This window comes from Pteropus vampyrus, unplaced genomic scaffold (assembly GCF_000151845.1).
Source record: "Pteropus vampyrus isolate Shadow unplaced genomic scaffold, Pvam_2.0 Scaffold123, whole genome shotgun sequence".
Classification (NCBI taxonomy): Eukaryota; Metazoa; Chordata; class Mammalia; order Chiroptera; family Pteropodidae; genus Pteropus; species Pteropus vampyrus.
This window is the reverse complement of record NW_011888904.1, coordinates 4,746,311-4,751,925: the sequence shown is the minus strand read 5'-3', so window position 1 is coordinate 4,751,925 and position 5,615 is coordinate 4,746,311. Positions and strand designations below refer to the sequence as shown.

Sequence of the window (5,615 nt, the reverse complement as noted above, 5' to 3'; positions counted from 1 at the left end):
TCTTCTGCCTGGAATGTCCTTTCTATCCTCCCCTACCTGGTAGAAGACTATTCATTTTTTGAAAATATCTCAAAGATCACCTGCTCAAATCCCCCAGGGGAAGAAAAAAATATCACTTACATGTCGGTACTATTGGCACTTGATTTACCCTACGATTATAACTGTTCATCAGATTGCATCATAGTTAGCTAAATATTATGTTTCCACCTCCTTGAAAGCTGGGACTATTTTTTACTTCCTGTTGTTTTTTCTCTCCAGCCTCCAGCACATAATAAGTGCCGAGGTGTGTTTTCTGAATGCTGAGAAAATCCAGGAGCAGGGATGGAGTAAACAGCAAGAGCCTGCAGCAAAGTACAGAACTATTCTACTCTCCAATTATTTCATGTGTGTTAGTCTTGTATTTACAACTAGATCATAAACCCTTTGAGGGCCAGAACTATGCTATACATTTTTATATGATTTTCGATGTTAAATATGGGATAGGTGGTCAGTAAATACATATAAATACGACCTGAGTATAATCAAATGACTTGAACTGGCAGACGTGGGTAGAGGAAATAGATCATCAAAAGAGTAAACAGAGCTCTATTACAAAACAAAAAATAATCTTAATCTTTTCTTGCCAAGTTTGGCAATGAAAATAAGAATATTCACCATGAAATAAAAAGGACACATACTGACAATTATATTTAAACCCCTTTTATGCTAATTTCAACTTAAAAATATTTCTGGGAAGGTCTTTACTTCACTAGTTGTTTTAAAAAAAAATTCAGATTTCTATCTTATCGAATATTCTAAAAATCACAAAAAAGCAAAGCTGTTTGAATAATATGCATCATTTTCCCACTTCCCCTCTTTTTTTCTTTTTCCTTCTCAAAAACTTCATCACCTTGGCTATGTTGACTTATGAGTCAAGGTCTCTTTCATATGTGAAATTTTTCAATTAACCTCATGTTTTCTCCTACTTCAAAGAAGTTACAAAATGTTAAAAATTAAAATTAAAAAGGTCCCCAGAGCAGCAGAGAGATGGCCTCCACCTGTCATCTTAAAGTGAAGAGAATACCCTCTGACAACCCATAGTCACAAGTACTGAATCTGAGCGTCTAGTGGGTTCTTCTGTCAGCATCGGCTTGGCTTCTAGGTTCCCTACACACTTCTCTTACAAATCCAAGTCTCCTGAGGTAGAGTAGAGCCAGAAACATACCTGTCTGCCCATCCCACCTTCCAGGTATAAACAAAAATAAAGATGGAGAAACTTTCACACATGGCACTTTCTGGACTTAAAGAACAAATCTGTGACTCTGCTAAAGGTTAGCCCAGGAATAATTAAGTGTTTTACTCTCTAGATGTGGCATTCTAGAAAATCTCCAAAACAGAGTTTCATGGATGAATAAAAGCCACCAACCACAGCAGAAGTAGGAGAAGGGGTATATGAATTCCATGAAGGCTGCAGGGTGCCTATTCCTGCCTTAATTGGCCTCTAGTCACACCTCTCCTAAATGGCCATCATCTGTTCCTCTTCTAGTCACCTTTGTCCCAGTGCTGGACTCCACACACACTCCCCCGGTCTCTGCTGTTTCAAAGGGCCATTAGATTTGAGGATATTCCCAGGTGCACTCTGAGACCCGCCCCAGTTGGGGCTGGCATTTTAGGGAATCTTTTCTTCGGGATCTATTCCCTAGTACCGAAGAGATATTCAGAACGGTGACTGTCGATCAGCAAGGTATCAGGCTGCAGAGAATCGTTCCCACGAAAGAGGCTAAAAGGGAAAACGATATCCCCACAAAGAAAAATAACCCAGAATCCTCCACATATTCCACGTGTGTGTCATAAAACCCCAGGGCAAAAATAAAACCCTAGCTTTTTTCGGCTGCAACCTCAGCTACAATAGCCCCAGCCCCAGCAGTCCCAGCCCAGCTCCCAGTGCTTCTGCCTCGGTGTGCGTAAGACAGCTCCTTCCCGGGGGAGGAGAGATCCCGGCGCCCAGCGTTTCTAGGAGGTGATTATGGAAAGCCTTTCAGTAACTCATCATTCATCCCCGCGCTGACCCGAGCCTCACCCCTGCGCCTATGGCACTGGCGCTGAATGAGAAAGCCGAGGGCTGCCCCTCCAATTCCGCAGGTGACGACCCCCACCCAACCCCCGCCACGATGCGCCTTGGGTACGGAGGTAGGCGGGAGGAAAGGATGACAGGTGCCCAACCTGAGGCAAAATCAAAGGCCACGCTTACAGCCAGGGGTGAGAAATCCCAACCCCCGCTGGGGCGGGAGGACTTGGCAGCTGCTACCTGCAGGGCGCCCCCGCTCGCACGTCGGCTCCCGTCGCAGCCCGGAATACAGCCAGGAGGGTGGAACGGGACGGAGGGAGCCTCCACGCCCCCTTTGTCTCCACGTTTCCCAAATGACAAGGGAGGAAAGTTTACGAGGAGGGACGGTGTGGCTTTCTGCTGGGTCAGTCTGACACCTCACAGGAGGCGACCCTCCCTGGGATCTTCCTCTCACCCTGCACAGCCCTGGCACCGCCTTCATCTGCACCTTGAAACCCGCAAGCCAGGTTTGGGCCACCTGCACCGCTGCGTCCGGCAGGAAACCTGCCCCCTTCCGCCCTGACGCCCTGGAGCGGCCCGCGGCTGCGGGCGTCCTGCTCACCTCTGGTGGCGGAGCGTCCTCCCGTGCGCCCTACTGGGCCGTCCGGCTCCCCGGAGCGAGGTGCATTCAGGCAGCGGCCGGAGACACGCTCCCCGGGCTCTGCTGCATTCCGCCTGCGTGGGAGAGCAAGCCGGCAAGCGCGCGGCGGGCGTGGACGAGTGTGTGTGTGAGTGTGAGTGTGTGTGAGTGTGTGTGTGTGCGCGCGCGTGCGTGGGGCGAGGGTGCGCGGGATCACAGATCCCCCTCGGCGCCCATCCTGCGCTCTGCCTTCGCCTCCGTCTCCCTCTCGCACTGCCGCCAGCACAGGGTCCAGGTTTCAGGATCTCTGGTTTGTTTAATGAAAGGAAGGAGCAAAAGGCTGGCGGGGAGGGGTATGGGGGGGGCGCGGCGAGAGAGGTGGGGAGGGCACCGGGTTGCGCATGCTCAGAGAGGGACACTGAGCGCTCACTCGGGAGCTCAGGCAGAGGGAGGAGCGCGAGCTGGGTTGAAGGCGAGCTTGGCTGCGCCCGCCGGAGCAGCAGGGGCTCCGCCGGCTTCCCGGAAAGCAGCTGGGAAACCCGTCAGCAAAGGTGCGCCCTGCGCGGGGACTCCCTGGAGCCCGCGTGCGGGAAGCTGGCGGCGGCGGGATACCGACCCATCCTAGGGGACCACTTCAGCCGTGAGTCCTGGTAACGCCAGACTCTGTTCTCGGTGTATTTTTAGTGGCAGCCTCGGGGTTCTTGTGCACCGCTCTCCTGCCTCTGTGCTGTGGGGGTACCGTGGTGCATCTCCCCAGAGGTCCAGGAGGAACCACAGGCAGCAGATCTCACCTGAACTAAAATAAGTTTCCTGATCTGTGTTTCTTTCTCCCCCTCCCAACTTCCACTCCGTGAAGCGCAGAAAAGGTCAGCTGCGCACTTGGGTCCCAAAACAGGTTTGATGGGACGAAGGCGGGGAGGGTCACACAAAAACTCTCTTCCAGAGAACAAAGCAGGAGTGGAAGGAAGGTGAGTCTCAGAGGGCTCCATACTCAGCCTCCTTTGGTGACAGGGGTGGATGGAGGAGACATTTCCCCTATTAAAGAAGACCAAAAGAATAGATTCATTGTCCCTATTAACTTGAATGCCAAAGCAATTCTTCCTGAGTATTCTGGCTACTTGGTAAAATGGAAGAACTGTCGACACAAAGAGAGTCCAGTAAGAGAACCTGAGCCCGCTCTGGTGATGGCGGGGTAACCTGAGGCCAGGGGAGATACTGGGCGAGAGGCTTAGTGAGTGGAGTGGAAACTCTTCTTTAGTGAGATTGTTCTATGAGCAAAACAGGCCAGTAGTTAGGACCCATTCAAGAGCTTCCATTTTCAACCTCTTCCCTGTTTAATCACCCTGTTTTTCTGTGTTCTCTCCTACAGAAGACATCCCAAACAGGAAACTCACTGTAAAGATATGCCTACTTCCTGGGGTTTTTTTTTGTTTTGTTTTTGGCCCCTCTTTTGGTCACCCAGCCTTGGAGGGATAGAAAACAGCCATCTCTATGCAAATCTTTTCCAAGCTTTCATTAAAGATCACCCTGAGCATTTCTACTATGCAGTGCAAGTGAGCAGATGCCTTCGTGCTGAACTCCGACCCCCATCCCATTCATCTTCCCAATAATAATGCCCAGTGACATTAGAACAACAGGACAATTAGATCAAACCTAAGAGCACAGCAAGACAAGAGAAAACAGCATGTCTAAATACTACCCACAAAAGCAAAGTTTAGGAGAAAAGACATAGGGGAAGGGAGGGAAGGAGAAAGGAAGGGAGAGAGAGAGAGAAGTGGAGAGGAAGGAAGGAAGGAAGGAAGGAGGGGGAGAGAGAGAAGAAGGGAGGGAGGGAGGGAGAAAAAACTAAGAGAAAGGAAAATTTAAAACATCAAAGTGCCCTGAGTGTTATTGGCTTGTTCCTTTGCTTGGTAGTTCATCAAAAAGAGTAGAATTGCAGCATCTCTTTGCTTAAAGGAAAATGAGTATGAGTCTCTCTATCCACCAGGTAGGAGAGATCAGATTCTCCTGAAAAACAGCAAAGTCTCTATAGTGAACAGTATGTGAGGCTCCTACTTTCATGTTCATTTTTCTCAGGCCTTCTTCTTGGCACCAGGTTTCTTGGAAGGCATCTTAGACAGATCTGCCTTGTTATCACATTATCCAGGGAACAGAATAGAGTTCCCTGGGATTTCAGGGTGTTAGCATTGGCAGGGCCTCGAGACAGGAAAGCCATTCTCCCTGCACTCAGTACTGTCAAACGGCAGGCGAGTGAGGGCTCTGAAGCTAAGAGAGGGGTGAGTCCTGGAACAAGGATGTGGGGCTGGGGTAGCTGCAGGTCTCCACTTTGTAGTTCTATCAGTGGAGATAGTATTGGGACACTTCCTCCTATGATGGGACATATCAAGGGCCTCCTGGCCAACATATACACTCTCCTTTGTCTGAGCCTGGCTTTGGGTGAGGAGGAAAGGGACACTCTGTTCACAATATCAAAGCTCCAACAAGGTCAAGGGTGAAGGAGACTATAAATCTGAAATTGCAAATAAAACTGAATCCCTTTATGGTGCTGCTATGAGAGAGTGAACTAGTAGTTCTGGAGAGATTTTTACTACTTGGGAAGAGTAGAGGAAGCACGGGGGACATTAAACGAGATGATGTACATAAAACACAGTGCCTAATGCATAGCAAGATCGCCATAACTTGTAGCTGTTATTATTTTGGTTAACATTTTCATTATTATAATGTATTTTTCTTAAAAGGCTGAAGAGATTTTTTCCCTCTAAGCTTAAACAAAATGGATGAAAGCCAAATGCCTTCCAATTTTCCTGTTGGCTTCCTCCATCACCCCCTCACACATCGCCCTGATCACTGATGTATTCAAATCCATGAAATGAAAAGCATGCTAAAAAAATGTGTGGCAGTGGGAATGGTGAATAACCCCAGCCCTCACCCTCTACACTCGGAGCTAGA

The 5,615-nt window shown here is 49.0% G+C and overlaps 1 protein-coding gene across 2 annotated transcripts in view; it reads right to left on the bottom strand.

Moving 5' to 3' along the window:
* PLPPR1 (phospholipid phosphatase related 1) overlaps window positions 1-2,986 on the bottom strand; it is a 228,048-nt gene extending 225,062 nt beyond the window's left edge. Inside the window, exon 1 of one of the 2 annotated variants that reach the window (XM_011366273.1) lies at window positions 2,649-2,986. The gene's annotated coding sequence lies outside the window, so the exon portion shown is untranslated. The remainder of the gene's footprint in view (window positions 1-2,648) is intronic. The other variant, XM_011366275.1, reaches the window with a different exon arrangement.
* Window positions 2,987-5,615: the final 2,629 nt, after the last annotated feature.